The sequence below is a fragment of the Mytilus galloprovincialis genome, chromosome 2, assembly GCF_965363235.1.
Source record: "Mytilus galloprovincialis chromosome 2, xbMytGall1.hap1.1, whole genome shotgun sequence".
NCBI classification, from domain to species: Eukaryota; Metazoa; Mollusca; class Bivalvia; order Mytilida; family Mytilidae; genus Mytilus; species Mytilus galloprovincialis.
The window spans coordinates 57,483,701-57,505,511 of NC_134839.1; the positions used below are offsets into that span (position 1 = coordinate 57,483,701).

The 21,811-nt window shown below is 32.4% G+C and overlaps 1 protein-coding gene and 1 long non-coding RNA gene across 5 annotated transcripts in view; one reads left to right on the forward strand and one right to left on the reverse strand.

Moving 5' to 3' along the window:
- LOC143063934 (transient receptor potential cation channel subfamily V member 5-like) overlaps positions 1-21,811 on the reverse strand; it is a 66,275-nt gene that overhangs the window by 12,446 nt on the left and 32,018 nt on the right. The gene's annotated exons all lie outside the window — the stretch shown is intronic.
- Positions 11,692-21,176, forward strand: LOC143062315 (uncharacterized). Its single transcript, XR_012974681.1, has 3 exons — positions 11,692-12,030; positions 14,271-14,532; positions 20,069-21,176. It is a non-coding gene; the product is annotated as an uncharacterized LOC143062315 (long non-coding RNA).

The window sequence follows — 21,811 nt, forward strand, 5'->3', positions numbered from 1 at the left end:
TCCTGGCCGTAAGTTTGCCGGAAAAAAAATCTGGGTCCACATGAAAAGACAACCAATCCCCCCCCCCCTGAAAAATCAAATGGTCCATGCAACAGTTCTGCCCTTATCCAAAATAGCTGGATTAACTGTAAATTCCTGTATCTTGAGAACAAAATGCTTTGTTTCGATGTGTGCAAAAAATAAATAAAATTTCACGCACTGAAATTTTCTGACTCAACAGAGTATTATTTGCCTACGGTCCTTTCTGTCTATATTTTACACACAGACAGTTAGTGTACATTCATTGTGACATGTCCACGTTCTATGTGCCATCCCGGTTCCGTAAATCACTGAAAACAGAGGACTCCCTAGATCCACATTCTCACTACTGACCTACAGAACTAGAACTCTGTGCTATGGATATTGCGGTTCCGTGTGCCAGGATACCCGGCGTGAATATGAAATAGTCTGAAGTACATGTAAGCATGTTTAATTCAGGCCTGGTTGAGTATTACTTAATCAGCCATAACCCTAAAACTAAAGTAAAGTTTTCCATACGATTATCTGTTTCTCAAAGGGGGAACATCTTTTCTCCCGTTCTTGGCGAATTTCCATATTTCTGCGCAGCGGTCTGATTTAATATTATTTAATTGAATTCAAAGGTATGTGTTTTCTCCGTGGAAGAGTTGTTGCCCCTGATAAGCGTTATTTATCGATTTTTTAAATTTGATTGTTTTTATTTATTGACTACTGCCCTGGATTTTTGCTCATCAGTTCGGTAATTTTGTTATTACTCTTGATTTGTAATGATCATATTGAAATTTGTCTTTGTTTTACAGAAAGAAATGGATGACTACTGTGAAGTGATTCAGTTTCTAACAGATCGACATGCATCAGATGAATCAATACAAAAAATTAGAGAAGAGAAGGTACATTATCATTATTACATGTATATTCACATTTTAATACATAATACTACATTATAATGCCAGGTTTTGACATTAATGTACTGTCATGACTATAATAACATGTACACTGTGCTTAAACGACTTAAGTTACCCACAGCCCAAGATGGAGATGCCTTTCGTCAGTACGAAATTTGTCTTCTATATGATAACAATACCATGAATGAATGCATCACTTAAAACACTCAAATTGAAAAGTTGTATCAATCGTTTAGGGAAACTCCTTATCTTAACTGGTGATTAAATACTAAAAAATAAACAATCACAGCACGAGTTTCGAAAATACTTACATATGACTTAGGCTGTCTGCAACTTCAAAAAAACTTGTCCTAAATCTTTTCATTTTACCAATAGGGATGTCCGTAACATTCAAAGAATCGATATACGTGGATATAAAGTTAAAACATAAAATTGAGAATGCATCGAATATATAATCAGAAATGAAGTAGATTTCTAGTATGATATAATTCATTGTATTGATGAAAGACAAAATCGGGATTATAATTTGAAAAAAATAATGATAAATCCGTAAAACTCTGATATGATTTTGTATACTGGCTACCCCAGGATAGCTACTGGATATGTTCTCTTTTCTCTTGGTTATTTTGATCCATATCGTAATAATGTATAAAAAAAAGTCACATGACAATTATTAAAGGTTCAGCCATAAAGAGTATATTCAAAAGACACTCATTTCCACTAATTAGAAACAAAAACAATATATTAATAATCTCTGATATTATACAGAGGAAAAATACAAAACATACTAGGAAACATTCATAAAACAACCATTACACTATAACTAACTAGCGGGATGTATAAATACCGAGCCGCGTCAAAGAGTAATCACCAAAATAAACATTAAAAAATGAAAGAGAGGGGTGAGTAAATAAACAGACAACTAAACTCCAAAATGTAAAACAGCATGACAAAGCCATGGTCCAAAGCGAAAAACGGTTACAAGACACACAGTAATCAATAAAAGTGAAAACACAGACAAAAATGGCCAGGATCAAGTTCCACAAACCCTTACAAAAAAAAAGTATGATGCTATTTATAATTCAATCACATTTGGTGGTGAATGACCATTGTAAACAGCCGTGAAGGTTACAAATAAGGGGTTTCATAGTGTTTATTATCCTTTAATTGTTGAAATTATAACTCTTAGATTTTGAAATCAAAAGTTACCCACATCTGAAAATAAAGTTACAGACAGTCTGCTGAGATTCGATAAAAAAAAGTTAGGGATGTCATGCATTTTTTAAAGTCGGCCTTGCGCTAAAGTGCGCTTTAGTAAATGGTAATTGTAAGTGATTTCGTTATTCAAGAATCCTATAAATATTTACATACTGCATGAAAAACGTTGCAAAAGGTAGATTTTGTATGAATTAGATATCAACGAGTTAAAAGAGTCCGCCATCTTTTGCTGTGGGTAACATTAAGCACAGTGATGTATATGTTACCTCCTGTAAGAGTCACTGTACATGTATGTTGTTGATAAACTAACATTAATCAGGCGGTTAGTTTTTTCGTTTGAATTGTTTTACATGTCCTTTAGGGGCCTTTATAGCTGACTATGCGGTACAGGCTTTGCTCATTGTATGAGGCCGTACGGTGACCTATAGTGATTAACTTCTGTGTCAGTCATTTGGTCTCTTGTGAAGAGTTGTCTCATTGACAATAACACCACACTTTCTTTTTTATATGTAAGGCCTGAGGTGGAGAGCTGAATTAAATGTATAGAGTAAATACAGGGTCAGTAACATAGAGTGATTGTTATCGACATCATTATGTCCATTTTGTTTATCTGTTATCAAAAGTATGAAGCCACTAAAGGGATTTTGACGAAACATTGCCATAATCCTCTTTATGGTATATCTTCTTAAAAAATTGTGTCACACTTAGCCATTTTCCGAAAAACATGGCTGCCGTTACTAAAAAATAGACCTTGGAGATGTGGACAGCCTATTTGGCCATATCTTGGACTATTATACTAAAAAATAAAAAAATGCTTATCCAAGCAATCTCCTATGAATATGACTTTACAACAAACCGAACTTGCGTATCTCTTTTCAATCAAAAGTTATAAGACATTTTATGAATCATACTTTAATACCGTCTTCGGTTAACCTTCGTATGTCCATCTTTTGCTATCGTATATACTTTCGGCACCCTCGTATAGACTTCGTTATTCATCGTACTTGCTTCGGTCACTTTTGGGTATTTTAAAGAGATCGGGACCAACTTCGTACGAACTTACAATTTTCGCATTCGGGTGTCCATCGTATATAAAAATCGGGACAGTGTGACGCGGGCATAAGTGAATTGTTATTTTAATTGTTATACATTCAAATTGCTAAATGAACACCCTAAGGGGTCATGCCATTTACATTTATAGAATTGAAAGGGAAGATTAGTGTTACATAAACAAATCTGTGTTCTAATCTGAATAATTACTTATTAATTAGTGACGGTACATATACATAAATTTAAATGTATTTTTTTTCTTACTTCTTAAAAGAGAGTCCAAAATAAAAAAGGAAAATCCAAGAATGTCCTTTTTAGAGGTCGAAATTCGCTGTTATTGTGAATATACCTAATTTTGCAATTTCGGATGTTAATATTCTGCTTTTGATTGGTATTTTTTGTAAACATAAACAAATAGTGTAAGAAGAAATTTCTTCTCTGGCAAAGGGAACACATGGAGAAAAAACATCATTAATATGATTATTTTATTGGATATATATATATTAAATTTACATTCATATTTTACAAAACATTCAAATCACAATGAAATGAAGAACAGTAACCTATAAATTAATAAAATGGAAAGCAATATTCGTTCTCTACATTTTTTTCATAAAACTTTCCTGTCTTCTTGGAAGAAATTTCTTCCAACAAATTAGAAAATATATTTCATTCCAATAAAATATGCAATTTTAGTTAATAAACTCAACTTGCTCACTTCATTTTCATCCTCTCTCAAGTTGGAAGAAATTTCTTCCAAGTAATATCAAACATTCAAAATTTCTCCCATCAAATATAGAAACATGTAATACATCTACATATTAATTTCAATTTGTTTAGCACAGATCGTTCACTTCATTTAATGTTCCTTCTTGGAAGAAATTTCTTCCAACTAATTAAAAAATTCATTTCTAATAAAGTTGGCAATTTTAGTTACAAAAAAAAAATGTAATAAACTCAACTTGTTCACTTCATTTTCATCCTCTCTCAAGTTAGAAGAAATTTCTTCCAAGTAATATCAAACATTCAAAATTTCTCCCATCAAATATAGAAACACGTAATACATCTACATATTAATTTCAATTTGTTTAGCACAGATAGTTCACTTCATTTAATGTTCCTTCTTGGAAGAAATTTCTTCCAACAAATAATAAAATATAATTCATTACTTATAAAATTTAATGCAATTATAGTTAATAATCTCAATTTTTTCACTTCATTTTTTTATCCGCCTATCCTCTATCAATGCTACAGTCTACGAATCTCCCCCAGTGTATTGCCAGACCCTCCTATTATGCGATTGCAGAGTATGAATCCTTCAGTTTGTTGCGTCACCCTCCTATTTCCTTGATGCAGGCTATGAATTATCCAGTTGATCATATTTCGTTTGTACACTACATTTACAAAATTCCAAGTTCTTTCACGATGTCTGTCTTGTAATTATTAAAACAACACAATATAAAAGTTATTCAGAGTGTTCAATTTATATTTTTTTTCTTTTATCTAAATAATTTGTAATGGAATTAACAATTGACAATTTCTGCTCCTCGGGTAATAAAATTTTACCATTTTAACATGTCCTTTAAATTCGGATATCAAATAATTTTAAATATTTCAAGAACATCATTGCTGTCCAGCTGAAGAGATTGTCCAGCTGAAGAGATGAATCTAACATTTTCTTCTTGCACAGCTGGTTGGTCAGCTTGCCAAGTTTTGCTATAGCTAATGTCATGGTCTTTTCTCTTATTGTTCCCAAATAAACGGTCAAGTTATTGTATTCTAAACTGCCACTGCCACTGCCACTGCCACTGTCACTGCCACCTGGAAAAGAAATATATACATAAAATTGAGAATGGAAATGGGGAATGTGTCAAAGAAACAACAACCCGATAGAGCAGACAACAGCAGAAGATCACCAACAGGTCGTCAATGTAGCGAGAAATTCCCGCATTCGGAGGCGTCCTTCAACTGGCCCCTAAACAAATATATACTAGTTAAGTGACAATGAACGCCATACTAAACTCCAAATTGTACACAAGAAACTAAAATTAAAAATACAAGAGTAACAAAAGCAAGAGGCTCCTGACTTGGGACAGGCGCATGAATGCGGCGGGGTTAAACATGTATATGAGATCTAAACCCTCCCCTATACCTCTAGCCAATGCAGAAAAGTAAACGCATAACAAGCCAATACGCACATTACAATTCAGTTCAAGAGAAGTCCGAGAGAATGTCAGATGATGTACCTAAATAACCATGAAAAGAGGTCAAGATCAAATAACACCAGCCAGTTAGAGATGTACACCTTTCAATCATTGGATACACGAAATAGTGTAGACCCATTGCTCATAGTTTCTGAAAAATAGACTTGACAACGAAAAATTAACCATATTCACTGATCCATGAAATGACGTAAAGGTGTAGTGAAAACAGTCTGGCAGGCATGAGGACCTTAAATATATGCATAAACCAAATATAGTTATATATTTATAAAATGATATTACTAACAAGAATGCGTCCAAAGTACACGGATGCCCCACCCGTAATATATTTTTCGATGTTTAGCTGACCGTGAAATTTGGTTAAAACACTTATTTGGCATTTAGAGTAGAGAGATCATAGCATAATCACTAGGGAACGTGTGCACTAAGTTTGAAGTTGAATAGACTTCAACTTCATCAAAAAACTTAGCTAACTTGACCAAAAACTGAAGCGGGACAGGCGGGCGGACGAACGGACGAACAAACAGACACACAGACTCGAAAAAAAAATAACGTGCGTTAAGTGAAGCATTATAAGAGGGGCACATTAAGTCTTTTTTTCAGGTAGTCAATGAAACATGAAAACGAGGTCAAGGACAATAGATATCTGAGACTGACAGATGGACACTTTATAACACAAGGCATCTATATATAAAGTATAAAGGCTTCTACCTTCTGAAATATTAAGTTTTTAATAAGATTTATAAAACCGCTACCGCCGAAGCCGCCAGATTACTTTATCCATATGTCAAGCTTTCTGGGACAGAAGTTACAGGCTCGATAAAAAATGGTGTGTTTCAAGTGTTAGTGCTCTTGTCATAAGACAAGTTCATTGAAAGCAGCAGGTAATGGTTTGATCCTTGCCCATGTAAAATTAAAAACAGGAAAATTGGTATTTGCTGCCTTTCCGCCAATTCGAGCAGAAGGCATTTCGTAATAAGAGCAAACATGGTGTCAAGGCAAGTTATTCATATCTTCTAACTTCTGTAACCTTGTGAAAAAGCATGTCAAATATCTTGCTCCTTCTAGTATGGCATTATGAGACAATATCACAACATTTCCATTTGCTATGAATTAGGTTATCAGCTAGTCAAGAACTTATATTGTTCACAACTGATCCACGGGGTTATGCCAGTTAAGTATAAAGCATGGCTTATATTTAGATATCATAACAGCTCTTCTATAGAAATATGCAAAACAAGACTTTGATCAACTTGCTTGCTATGTTTGCTTGGATGTAAACAATAGGTAGGCGGAGTTTCAATATATACTGGGATTTGATTGGACATGAATTGAATTTAATGTTTATTGCTCAATCAAATTCCAGTATATAGTAAACACACTACCTACCTAACATGTTCTCATTCTTTCATATTCATGCAATATTTGTCAATGAAGTTTACATACTTATCAGTCATCATAAACCTTAGAAGAGAAAAACTGTGGCGGAGAGATCTGGCTAAAAAAATACATTTATTGTTCTTCACAAAAAGATGTGTGTCCAAATTGACTGACTATGTTATATAACAATATATACTGAACAGGTTTGGCAAGTATTACCAAGTCCAGAGGGAAATATTATATGTACTCAGAAAACCAGGGTTTTAGTAATAAATACAGAATATTAATAAATATTAATATGACGAGGAATCAGCGATCATTTAGAAACGCACTGATAAATATACAATTTCTTATATGTACATGTATGTATATGACATAATAATCTTATTTGTAAGAGAATATATCTAAAGAGTATAAATTGGAAAAAGTAAAGATCCAGCAGCTCTGAAGACATACACAAAGACATGTGCGAGGGGTCGGGCGAACTTGAGGTTCCTCTTGTTTAAAACTCTGTTTTCTTGGTCTTATGCACTGAGCCGTTACATTCTTTCTTAATTTAATCAGGATCATTGATTTAGAAGAATAATTAAGAAAAATTCTTTTACTTAGGCACGACATTTTTTTGTATTTTTCATAATTCTATTACTAAATCAAAGAATGGAAGTATTATATTGACAGGAACTCCAACGAAACACTGACACATTCGCATTCCCCTGATTTCTTTAGGAAAATTTAAGGTTTCGACTAAGATTTTCTAGTACGTGCTTTGTGGGGTATCTGCGATGCCGCCTTCGCCTGTTCTGTTAACTGAAGCTAGTCTTATCTACATACCAATGTAAATAAACACGGAAACTCCCGTGGTCATTTGTGAATCGCCACATGAATAACGACATCTGTTTCCATTTTATAAACATGTCCAAACGTATTTGATGTTTGGGCATAACTAATTAATGGATATATTCAAAAGTTCAAATTTAATTTAAATACAGTCTTATTTGGGATATTAAAAATAAATTGTGGAGGTCATAACAAAAATGCAATGTAAACAACTAATATAGTAGCCTTAAAAAATTATCTTAGACTAAAAGCAAATTTGTTAATTGATTTTTTTTATATAAAAACAAACCATTGTGCACAAAGAGCGTACGACTGCTGGAACCCCTGCCACTATTAATAAAATGGCTATACAAGTATTTTTTTACGTAGTAAAAATATCTACCTAATCAATGCTGCCTAGGTTAGCTTTTCTTTTTATACGATCATTATTATTTACTTATAAGTTTGTCAAATGATTAAAAATATCAACCAAATGAACTCTTCTCGATTTTGCTATATATACGATATGGACTTAATACTTACTATGAGTATTTATACATATAGTTTTTGACAATAGGTCCGAGACCACAATTGTCGTCCCTTGATTCTCGCAAATATAGTCCCTAGTGCTGACAGTGGGTAACTTGCCATTTATTTTCATACCTCTTCCAAATTTATTTCTCCATGTTTAATGCCTCAAATTGCAAGTAGGGAAAGGGTGAAATTACACTGTAAATTTTTTTTAAAGGAAAGTAGTGATTTGGTCCAGCTGAAAAAGGTTGAAAATTAGCACTTCGGAAGCTTTCAAAACATTTTAAGACGCCCCTAAACATAAAATTGTCCATATTTTGAGTTAGAGTCGATGAAGTTTTCTATAATTTTGATATAATTTGTCCCAAAAGTAGTACAACACACTGTAAAAATTTCATTGAGAAAGCGCAGGTGGGATTTTTTTTTAATTTTCGTTTATCTTCTAAAAGAAATGCACTACGAAATAATTGTGGTCTCGGACCAGTAAACACAATGCACAAAAAACACTGTACAGAATCTCGTGGGATCGCTGAGTTAAAAATTAAGGTTGTAAATTTTTATCGAATTTTACAAGAATATTTTATATGGTTATCTCTATCGTCTAAACATGGAAAATATTCTAAACGTATTCAGAGATTTTAAAAGGTTGATAATATTCTTCATAGCGTGTATCTGGTTACGAGACAGATGAATTGTTACACCTGTTATAATAAAAATCTGAGACTATTATACTCAGTAAAAGTTGAAAAGTTAAAACCAACTTTCAACCTTTAACTTTATTCCGAGATTGCTCGAACTGACGTCTGAAAGATTTTTTTTTTTAGGGGGGGGGATGAATTGTTTTTTCAAAGTTGTTGAATTGTATGAAATATTTGCCATTAGACTTCTGTTAACAATTAAAATTTCTGAAATAAATGTTTTCCGTTTTTTTTGTTAAGGATCGTTATCGTAAAAATTAACATATTGTCATTTAGTGACATGGTCCCTTGACAATAAAGTACTGTAACACATCCGGTTATTTCGATATATTCCGTAATTACGATCAATCACGAAGTTAAAAAAAAAGATTGAAAGATATCTTGATTTATTCGCCTGCTTATTATAATTTTCATTTTCATTCAAAGTGTACGTAGTTAAGGAATAGGTAGAGCCACACTTACATTGAAACGTGTTAAGAAAGAATCGTGTTACGCTCGTAAATGCTTAAGTTGATGCAAAGAGTTCTTACTAAAAACCAAACAATTAAGATGTTTTCGAGTTATCTGAATTGAAAAGGGAATGCAAAAAATTCCCTTAAATCCGTAAGAAACTGAAATGTCTTAAGGGTTGGTAATCATTCAAAGTGCCTTTTGTTACACTCTTAGTCACTAAGACAGTATTAAGATACTAAAAGTTAAATTAATTAAAACATGTATTAAATATTAAACAGTTTCAGCGATCAGTGCAATGTTGTCATAGTAGTCAAGAGAAATTCACGGAAAGTTGAAAATATGACTTTACTCTTTATGTAAGTAAAATATTCTGAATGTCCAAGCTTGGACTGATACTTTTATCCATTGTAAGTTTCAGGTCTAAGATTCTAAGCTAGTGATTTTGCCTACTCCAATAATCTAATATTTTCTTTTGAACTTTTCCTTCTCTTTTCAAAATCATTAGATTGATAAATAAGTTCTCGTGTCATAATGAGACAAAAATACAATAGCATGTCGTAATAATTTTTACGATTATGTGAAAGTTTAATATGAAAAACGGCATCATTGACCCCTCGGAGCTTGACTCCTATCGTCATTAAATAATTTATCCATCTATTTAAATCATTGATTTAACGACTATGTGTTTGACTACATGTATATATTCTAAAGCTACGTGTGTTTACATACCTCTACACGTCTAAGTTTCGAAGATTCCTTCAAACATTGTATATTGCTATCTTCAGAGTTTTCATTTTTTACCAAGTGGGTTCCTTCAATTTTCCACAAAACCATATTGTAAATTCTCTAAATTCTTGTGAATGATCAAATAACACAACTGATTAAAGTCTTATATATCAATTATTCATAACACTAAATCCAGTGGCCAAGCCTCAAGATATCACTCAGCTTGACGCTTAGATTTTATAATTTACGACATGTCAATATGCGACTTTGATGTACATAATCTAACCATGGGTGTACAAAGTTTTTTATACACCTATGTTCTAATTTAATTAGACGAGTATGGAGATCAGAACAGCAAAAAAATAGAACAGAATTGCTGGGTATCGGGTTAGGTTAATTTATTTTTTGTTTAATGCAAACTGCTGTAACAGTTGATATTTAAGGGTTGTACGAATTATTTATCTGCTTTCAGTAGATATTTACAAAATACGGTGTTAACTTAAGAGATATTTAAACGGAATTCATTCCGACGAAATCTTTAAATAACAGTAATTAAAACAAATCGATCATAGTATTACATTGACATTGCAAAAATAGTGCTGGGAATCGGAAGCGACAATGTGTCTCCTTCACAAAATTATTCCCCTATTTTTTTTTTTTTTATTTTTTTTTTGATAACTGAAGTAATAGATATGAACATGTATAGCCTGGAGGTCCTGGCTTATCTTGTCCTTACGACGCGCAGCTAGATATCGGGCCGGGATACCAGGCTATAAACATGTAATGAGAGAAAGTCTAGATAAAAGCCAAAATGCATTCTTTCAAGGTCGTCGGATCTTTAGGAAAACACGTACAAGATTTCATCTGTCTAGGAGGTTATAAAAAATAAACAGATACCGGATACATAATTGTGTGCGGCCAAGCAGCTGACAAGCTTTTAGTACAATGCCGAATGTCTGATAGCAAAAGTATTCTTTCAAATAAAAATAATGGCTCGCCTTTACTTTTCAAACTTCGCTTCAAAAAATTTGCAAAATTATTTTTTATTATATTAAAAATTTCAAATCGTTCGCTCGCTCGCCCCAATTTTTGGAGTCGAAAAATTCCGTAGAACATGAAATTAAATTGTTGTGACCTTATCTATAATTTGTAGATATGTCTTTTTATGAAATAGATGATCGTAACAAACTCATGAATATGATTTACTTGTGGCCAAACCATTAATTACTTGTGAGTAAATTAATTATTTTTGAATATATATAGACAAAAGATCCAGAATTTGTTGTTTATAATACGTCCATCGTGCATGCAAACAAATGGAAGTTTTAAATGACCTTGACTGGCTAAACAGCCCTTGCACGTCGGTTAATCCGTGCATGCATGACACTTATACGAGCATGTTTGACTTGCATCTTCAAGTTTCTTTATACCAATTAAAGAAATTTCATATCTCTTTTACTGTCATATAGCCAGTCAGATTTTGATTCGTTTATTCAACGGAAAACATCAACGTAATGTGTATAAATGAAATTCATAAGTTTGGTTATGCCGTATGGACAGTTTTACTTCGATGATAAGGATTTGATTTGTCAGATTTGTCAAGTTTTAAGTTTTTGACAAGGAGATGAGGACATATATTACTTAATAATTATTTTAATAACGATGGGAAATGCATGCCCTTTTTTGTTACATATTAACAGAACTAATATGTTAATTGACCCTAAGCTAGTCTTATCATCAAACGCATCACACAGTGCGCAAAACACATCACACTGGGTGCACAACATGCGTCCTAACTGTTTTTGTTTCATTTAATAGTCGGGTGGTATGAAACAGTCCATTTGTAAGCAATATTTAGTTATTAACACATCATATGTTTGAACAGAAATATTTAGAATTTTAAATTTGTGTTAAAAATCGGATGTTTCTTTTTATTGAGGAGAATATATCGAAAAAATAAAATCGTTTCTGGACGTTGCTATGAAAGCACTTATGGTTGCACCAACTGACTCGGTGAGTAGAAATTTCAAAAACAATTGGATACAAATAATATCTAAAGTATTGTTTATTTTATATGTGTACGTAACATCTGGGAATAAATATGTTCCTGGTAACATTTATCACATTTCAACTGAATGCAATATATGGTCGTTAGTTTTAATTTTCGACTAAGAAGCATCAGATCGATTATTCATGTCATTCATGTCGGATTATATTTTTTACTTAAATTATTTTAAAAAAAAACATGTTCACGATTTTTACCGGGCTTTTTATTTTTTTTGGTAAATTTTAATTCAAAGTTGAAAATTTGACTTCATCTTTATATTAAACAAGGAAGACTTCCGGTCAATTTCCCCCCGGTCAATTTTTAACCCTTTTTACGCAATGTAAATACATATTATACATTGTATATTTCTTTATATCATATTATTTTACATAAAATTATCTTTAAGAATCATTTTCCAGATTTTGATCAGGTTATATGCTTTTATAAATTCGTGAAATTAAGATTTAAGGTTCCAAAACGAATTGCTATGGTCACGCTAAGAGAGACTAATTCCGGTCAACTTTTCGGTGAAAACGCATACCTAAATTATTTTTTATCTGATAGTCTATTGTATAAGCTTTCAAAATCCGTTTTAATTATTAATTTATCTTATATTCCAGAGATATACCAATTTTTTCCGCGTTTTCCACTTCCGTGTTTTAGGCCCTGAGGGCTCCCCTTTTTATACCTCTGGGCTGTTACCTGTTACCTAGTCTTTATCTCCCTCCTCTAGCAGGAGCCTCGCTTCTAAAGCGTACTTCTTATTTGCACCCTAACCCTTACACACGGGCACTCATAAAATCAGTTATGTAATATTGTACATGCTCGTATACGTAGTTATTAATAACAGTAACATATATAGAGCACCTTAAGGATGTACTTAGGTGAGGTTAGGCGAAAATTAATAAATTAATAAATTAAAATTAATACGATAAGTTGGTAGAGCATTCTTTAAGGATGAAAATAAGCTAAAAATATTGATAGGTCATGGACCTCCTTTTCGAGATGTTTGAGATTTAAAATATGGCGGGAAAAGTCTGACTCGGACTTTTACCTTACATTTGCATTGGTATTATTTGGGTCTCAAAACAAAAGAAAGAAAATCAAGAATCTTCTTAAATTTTGGAAAATGACCTTTCATGAGCTATAAAGTCTTATATGAAAAGATAAATGGGTGTTATGGGACAAAATATTTTACCTTGTATTGTATGGAAAAACACCAAGGAGTCCGAACATTTGACACAAATTCCAAAACTTCACCTTAGTACAGTCATCCTTAATAACGTTGTATATTTAGGTTAAAGGATTTCAGATCATGAGCAAAGCAATGCAAAATAACATTTAGGTCCATATCTCTTAACAGTTTAAGCATTTCACTTATAAAACATTTTTGTCAAAAAGAAACTGAGGGCATAACCCCAATTCCTGCATAAGTAATTTGACATATCAAATTTTCTTTTTTGTTTTATCAAATTGATAAATTGTTATATCAAATAATTATAATCTGTTATATCAAATTGATAATCTATTATATCAAACAGATAATTTGTTATATCAAATTTTAAAAAGTAAATAAGCACGACTCTAAAAGGCTTCCGTAAAAAAAATAAATGAAATAAAATTGAGAATGGAAATGGGGAATGTGTCAAAGAGACAACAACCCGACCAAATAAAAAACAACAGCAGAGGGTCACCAACAGGTCTTCAATTTAGCGAGAAATTCCCGCACCCGGAGGCGTTCCTCAGCTGGCCCCTTAACAAATATATACTAGTCCAGTGATAATGAACTCCATACTAATTTCCAAATTGTACACAAGAAACTAAAATTAAAATAATACAAGACTAACAAAGGCCAGAGGCTTCTGACTTGGGACAGGCGCAAAAATGCGGCGGGGTTAAACATGTTTGTGAGATCTCAACCCTCCCCCTATACCTCTAACCAATGTAGAAAAGTAAACGCATAACAATACGCACATTAAAATTCAGTTCAAGAGAAGTCAGAGTCTGATGTCAGAAGATGTAACCAAAGAAAATAAACAAAATGACAATAATACATAAATAACAACAGACTACTAGAAGTTAACTGACATGCCAGCTCCAGACTTCAATTAAACTGACTGAAAGATTATGATTTCATCATATGAACATCAGGCACAATATAGAATATTTTGTCTCTAAAAGTAAAACAAAAATGATATTTTTTTAGGTGGAAATGCCAGAAGAAAAGAAAAGGACAAAAGCAAACTGACAAGAGAAACGGAAACCAGCCCTTTTAAATGGCCCATCATGCTCATCTGGAAGAAAAAAAAACACAAAAAAAAAAACATCCTCAAAGAATAAAACCAAGCAAAACAGTACTTTAAAAGTTAACAAAGATTTTGGAAAGAAACCAGCACATCAGCATAGGAAAATAGTTTCTTAATCAAAAAGAAATGGAAAAAACCGAGCAGCTCAAGACAAAGATTCTGGTAGGAATATATAATTATTCTTTTTTTTTTTATTTTATATAATGATTTGATTTTTAGCTTACCTGGCCCTATGGGCCAAGTCATCTTTTCTCATCACTAGGCCTTCGTCGTCCGGCGTCTTTCGTCCGTCGTCCGTCAACTTTTACAAAAATCTTCCCTGATGAAACTCTTAGCCAAAATTTAAGCAAACTTGGCCATAATCAATATTGGGGTATCTAGTTTAATAAATATGTCCAATGATCCGAACAACCAACCAAGATGACCACCATCGCTCAAAAATAGAACAAATGGGGGAACAATTTAGATTTTGGCTTATATCTCTGAATCCAAATCATTTAGAGCAAATTTGACAAGAAACAATTGGTTTCCATGTCTAGATCTATCTGTCCCGAAATTTCAGACGATCAGATGTAAATTGTTTGGTTTTTGTCCCTGAATAAATAATTTTAAGGACATTTTAGTTATTATCTTGAATATTATTATTGATAGAGATAGAACTGTAAACAACAATAATGTTCAGCAAAGTAAGATCTACAAATAAGTCAAATGACCAAAATGACTAATTGACCCCATAAGGAATTATTGCTCTTTAAAGTCAAATTATATTATTTTTTTTCGAAATCTTTAACAAAAGTCTTCTCCTGAAACAATTGAGACAAATTTAATCAAACTGGCCAAAATCAGCATTTTGGTATATAGTTAAAAAAAAAAATGTGTCCGATGACCCTGCTAACCAACCAACATGACAGACATGGCTAAGAATAGACAATAGGGGGAAATGAAGTTCTTGACTTGTATCTCTGAAATTAAAGCAAAATTTACAACGGTTGCAATATTTCATGCATCAATTGTAAATAAAAATATCAATGTGAGCAATGGAGCATCTTGTTCTATCTTACAATCACCTTTTACAAAGTGTTCCGAGCGACTGAACCGAACCCATCTGGTTGAGTTGGATTCCTCAATAGATGTCCTCTTTACTGTCTGTTTTAGCAGTATTGACTCAACACATGGAAATATTTTGCAATAATACTTCAAAGAAACTGGTCCGTAATGGAAATTCACACTTCATTTACACATTAAATACTGGTTTACCTAATACATTTCTACAAACAAAATTCATGTAAATTGATTCCCTACGAAATCAACAGTTGCTGTTATTAAAAAAAGTTACACTTGTTTTTATTTAGATTGATATTTTATAGTGTGTGTTTCTATGTTGTGATGTTATGCTACTGTTTCTGAAAAGGGAGAAGGTTTGGTACCATTAAAACGTTTAAACCATGAATCTGGAATTTGATGTTCAGTGGTCGTTTATGTATGTGGTACATTAGTGTTTCTCGTTTCTCTTTCTATAATAAGACCACAAAAAAATTTAAGATCGTATAATACTATGATGTTGTCGTCTACGTGGTCGTCATCGTCCGAAGACACAATGGTTTCCGGACAATAACTTTAGTTTACGTAAAAGGATCTTTATGATTTTTTTAGAAGGGTCAATATCACAAAAAGAAAGCCTGTGATAAATTTTGGGCATGGGTGTCCCAACCGTTTAGGAATAAGAGGCCCAAAAGGGTCCTAAACAAGCATTTTTCTATTTTCAGGATAATAACTTGTGTATGAATATTTCTATTGGTTTGAAATTGTACCAAAATGTTAAATACCACAAGTAGAAGGTTAGGATTCTGTTTAGGGCACTACAAAAGTCAAAAAAGTCTGAAAAGACCAGTTTTTGTCTGAATTTGCAAGAATTTTTACTCGACATTCTTAATTTGTCTAAATAATTTTTAAAAATTCTTGACATAGTATGAATTTGTCTCATAAGGTTCTTAATTTTTCTTGACAAGTGTCTTGACAGTATGAACATTGTCTTAAAATTTCTCGACACTTCCTGTATCATCTGATAACAGTCTGGATTAGTCTCGACCAATTATTGACTGTCTTAAATTTGTCTCGATCTGTCTTGACATATTCTTGACATTCTTAATAATGTCTCGATCTGTCTTGACATATTCTTGACATTCTTAATAATGTTTGAATATGTCTTGACACATCCTTGACAGTCTTAAATATGTCTTGACACTATCTCAACAGTATAAATTTCGCCTTAAAATGTGAACAGACTTATTCTGCACTGTTTGTGACATTCTTTTGCTGTTATATACTTATCATGGCTAAACTAAACTTTGAAGAATCAACGATTAATTTGGTATAGTAAGATACCCTTTTGGTGCAACTTAGTTGGAATACCCTTAATAATCCCCCATGTAATTTAATTTTGATTTATGTTTATTAAACGTTTAATTTATTAGTTGTTTTCACTTGGAACATAAGTTGAAGTTGCTGACAAACAGCATTTAGATTTTTGCCGTTCGCAAAACTGCCAGTCAAATGCTTTACTAAAATAAGTGTCTATTAGGCAGTTTTAAAATGTGACCATGCGTCTCTTTTGGACCCCAAAATTCATCTTTTGGGTTTGTGTGGCTAAAATAAGAGGGGGGAGGGATTTCGTGAAGGTCAAAGAATTTGTTCCCATCTTGTTTCAAAAACCTTATTCTTTTTTAGGACAACCAAAAATCATTTTTTATTGCAATATGAGTGTTGAATTTTATAATTGTTTGACAAAAAAAAATATATATGAATTGTGACTTTTTGTCCTGTGACTTTTTGTCCGTGACTTTTTGTCTGTGACTTTTTGTCCTGTGACTTTCTATTTAATTACCCAAATTTTCAATTATTTTACATGCCTTACTTTTATTTTTGAAGTGTAACTTGAAACAACAGAGAAATAAAGATTAAAGTTATATCATGAATATATATATTAGTCATGATTTGTTAAACTCAGAACTGTCAAGTAAATTTAAGACACAATTCAAAATGTTCAGAATATGTCAAGCCATACTGAGAAAAAATAAGAATGTCGAGAACATGTCGAGAAATTTCAAGACACTATTTAAATGTCAAGAATTTGTCAAGAAATTTTAAGACCATATTCAGAATGCCAAGAATATGTCAAGTAAATTTCATACAAACTTGATATAAATGAGAATTTGTCAAGAAAACTTAAAACACAAGTCATACTTTTGGAGAATGCCGAGTAAAAGTTCATGCAAATTAAGACAAAAACTGGTCTTTTCAGACTTTTAGACCTTTGTAGTGGGGGTTATGGGACCAACCATTTAAGAATGAAGGGCCGAAAAGGGGTCCAAAACCAGCCTTTTCTAGTTCCAAATAATAACTTGTGTGTAAGTGTATGGATCTCTCAAAGAGAATGACGGGATTGAGTTTGGGGTTTATTGCCCCAAACATGAAGGAATTAGGGGCAAAAAGGGCCAAAAAGAAGCATTTTTCTAGGTTTAGACAATAACTTGTGTTAGAGTATATGGATCTCGCTGAAATTGTACTATAAGGTTCCAGATAATATCTTCAATTTGCACACTGACGAGCAATATCTATAGATTTGCAAGATTTTTGACCACATTTATTTTGTGTCAAAACCAATATTATGTCAAACATTTGACCACATTCCAATTTCAGACAGTACCAAGCTTAAATGTTGTGTCCATACTTGCCCAACTGTTCAGGGTTCGACCTTTGCGGTCGTATAAAGCTGCGCCCTGCGGAGCATTTAGTTTATGTTTTTACACTAGTAATTTTTGGGCCCTTTATACCTTGCTGTTCGGTGTGAGCCTAAGCTCTGTGTTGAAGACCTTACCTTGACCTATAATGATTTACTTTTATAACTTGTGACGTGGATGGAGCGTTGTCTCATTGTCACTTATACCACATCTTCCTATATTTATTATCATTTTACATTACTGTGTTATTAATGATTCGATTCATGCATAATTTTGAAATTTTTGTCTGTTGTTTCTTACACTTTATCATTTTCGCTTGACAATGGTTACAATGTTATGCCCATTTCAACTACACAGCGATTTCTTTTAAGATGGTACTCTGACTAAAATCTTGTATAGGTTCTAATTGGACGATACAGGATTGCAATTACTTCTTATTGAAAGCTTATCCAATTTGGTGTAAAAAAATCCAGAAAATCAAAATAACATTTTACAAATTATAGAAAATATGTTTAAAAATCTTCACCTCAAGGTCATTAAAATTTACTTTTTTCATTAATTGAAAGATTACATGTAGTCGATGTTTTAAGCAGCATTTTAATATCACCGTACGGCCTTCAACAATGAGCAAACCCCATACCCAATAGTCGATCAGCTATACAAGGCCACGAAATGACAAGTTTAAATAATTCTAACAAGAAAATCAACGGCCAAATTCATGTACAACAAAATCAACGAAAACGAAATAAAAATATGTATCGCACCAACAAACGACAATCTCTGAATTACAGGCTTCTGACTTGGGACAGGCACATACATATAGAATGTGGCGGGGTTAAAAAGTAAAATCACAAAAATATAGAACTCCGAGGAAAATTCAATCGGAAAGTCCCTAATCACATGGCAAAATCAAATGACAAAACACATCAAACGAATGGACAACTGTCATATTTCTGACCTGGTACAAGCATTTCAAGTGTAGAAAATGGTGTATTGAACTTGGTTTTATAGCGCGTAACCTCTCACCTAAACATGTTAGCGGGATTCAAAATCTCTCATAACCTGGGAAAGTGGCACAACAGTACAACATACATTTGTAAGAACGAACTATAAATTCAGTTGAAAAAGCCTAACTCATCAGGTGGATAAATAGAAATACATATAACAAAAACACACTGTGGACGTGGCCGGGTACTTGTATATCCCAACAACAAAAAAGACACTATCCATTTTTGCTGCATACCATGTATATGATTTTGATTGTTATACAACACGGACATATCTAGTAACAGGAAATGCTATCCATTTTTCCTGTATAGTCTTCGATGAAAAAAATGAAGAATATACCACTGGTACCGTATGGAATTGCATTATAGGAATAATATTGTTCTTTTGTAACATTCTTGACCAACGGAAACACTTGCACTCTCCGAAGTGTTGAGGTTTTAAAAATGATTTTGTCCGCTAGTATAACATACATTCCTGGAAGCAGGAACCAGAAGGATACGTTGATATTCAAACATTTGCGTGTGAAAGTAACATAAAGGAACTTCAATTAGTTGATTAAGAACTTTCAAATTGTCACTCATTGTTGTTTTATAATGGTTTTGGGGTTCAGACTTGATGCATAATCACCACATGGCAATCGTTTATTATTTTTTCTACATTCACACATGCTCATTAAACATGTTAAAGGCCCTTCGAATCATTTTAATTGAATGCTGCAAGTTACAAATGGGACCAATATAATCATTACCTCACTGATACAAAATTCTATCTTAAACAGCCAAGAGTGGAGAGGATGGGACTTGGTCATATCCTTAGCCAGATTATATAACTTAAAATAAATTTATTTTGTTTTTATGAATATTGGTGTATATTTGAGTAAAGTTCATGCTATTGATACATCTTCATGTTTTAGACAGAGAACATAATTATGCGGTACTTTGTTTTTTCAGATAAAATAAAGGCAACAAAGAAACAGAAACAAAGTACATTCTTGTGTGAACTGATAATACTATTACCAGAGAACTGCAGGAAAAGGCAAACTAAGAGATTTCTTTTTTGAACTTAATATTATGTTTTGTTGATATTGTATTGCAATGCATTTATCTGTTGTAGAATTATTATTTGTGTTCAATTAATTGATCATATTTCATCTTGAAGTGACTTTAAATAGTCTCATTACTACTGTTATTACCGGAGAAATGAATAGCTTTGTTTAACAATATGCCAAAACCAGCTAATAGTAGTGTACTGTTAAGCATTCTAGTTAGTGGTTGTAGTGCATAAGGTAACAATTAGAACCTATTTTGTAAAATCACATTTTCTTACTTTTGAAACCTTTATGTTAAAAAAAGTCAAACAAATATGTAAGCCTCAAATCTATGGCCAGCCTCAAATCTGTTTTCTATATTGTACTGTGTCATAGACGTCACAAATCTATGTCCTGTCCTTTTTACAGAAATTTGATATGCACTGTTGGTGTCAGAATTAGCAAAACGTCTTGTAGGATAAGAATAGATATGTTGGAAAAATGCCTTTAACCAAATATTAGTCTGGGAGTAGGGTATAGGAATCAGGGAAACATGTTCACCTCTTCTACTGTACATAGAGCCTTTCAGTTTACCGCACATTAAAAAGTGCAAATAACTAATTCTTCAGATTCCCCCTCCTTATTGTCTCCCCCTTATTAATATTAAACAGTTACATGTATTTGGTGTTTAGCATTATTGTTTTATGTAATATGTATGTGCTAGCTATTCAAAATTTAGTGAATTAACTTCAGCGTTCAAGTCTAACATGAGTTCTAAAAAACCTGTTTCATGTAATACTTGTTAAAATGTACTTCATTTTTTCTAGATTTCTTAAAAGGTTTAATTTTTTTTTATATAAAGGTAGAGGAATAAAATATACTGTTGGAAAAAAATGACGAAATAAAAAAAAAATATTCCAAGAAATGACGGAGCTTTTATAGGAAACGAAATGACAATTTTTCACATGGCTATAAATGCACTTGGAAGAAATTTCTTCCAACCAGTATCAATGACAACAAATTTGTACACTTACGGGTGTAAATGAACTTGGAAGAAATTTCTTCCAAGTAGTGGTGGATACTTTATTCAGAATGGAATGATTTTTTTCTTTCTGCTGTAAAAGTTCTTGGAAGAAATTTCTTCCAAGATTGAGTCTTGAAATGGAGTGACTTATTTGTTTTATAATATAAATACCAAATATAAATATGTTTCTTTTTTTAATATGTTGAATAATTAATAATGTATTGGCAATTTTTTTTTTTGCTAAATTCAATTGAAACTTCTGCAGTGCACTGTGGAAATATATTTTTTTAATCTTTAAAGAAATTTCTTACTGTTGTAAAAGTAACTGAAAGAAATTTCTTCCAAGAAGGAACATTAAATAAGTGAAATATCTGTGTTGAACAAATGGACAATAATTTGTAAAAATATTACATGTTTCTATATTTGGGACAAGTTTTGGATGATTTAAATTTACTTGGAAGAAATTTCTTCCAACTTGAGAGGGGATAACAAATGAAGTGAAAAAGTTGAGTTTATGAACTAAAATTGTACGATACTTTATTAGAAATGAAATAAATTTTCGAATTTGTTGGAAGAAATTTCTTCCAAGGAGACGGGAAATTTATATGAACAAAATTTATTGAACAAATTATGGCTTTCCAT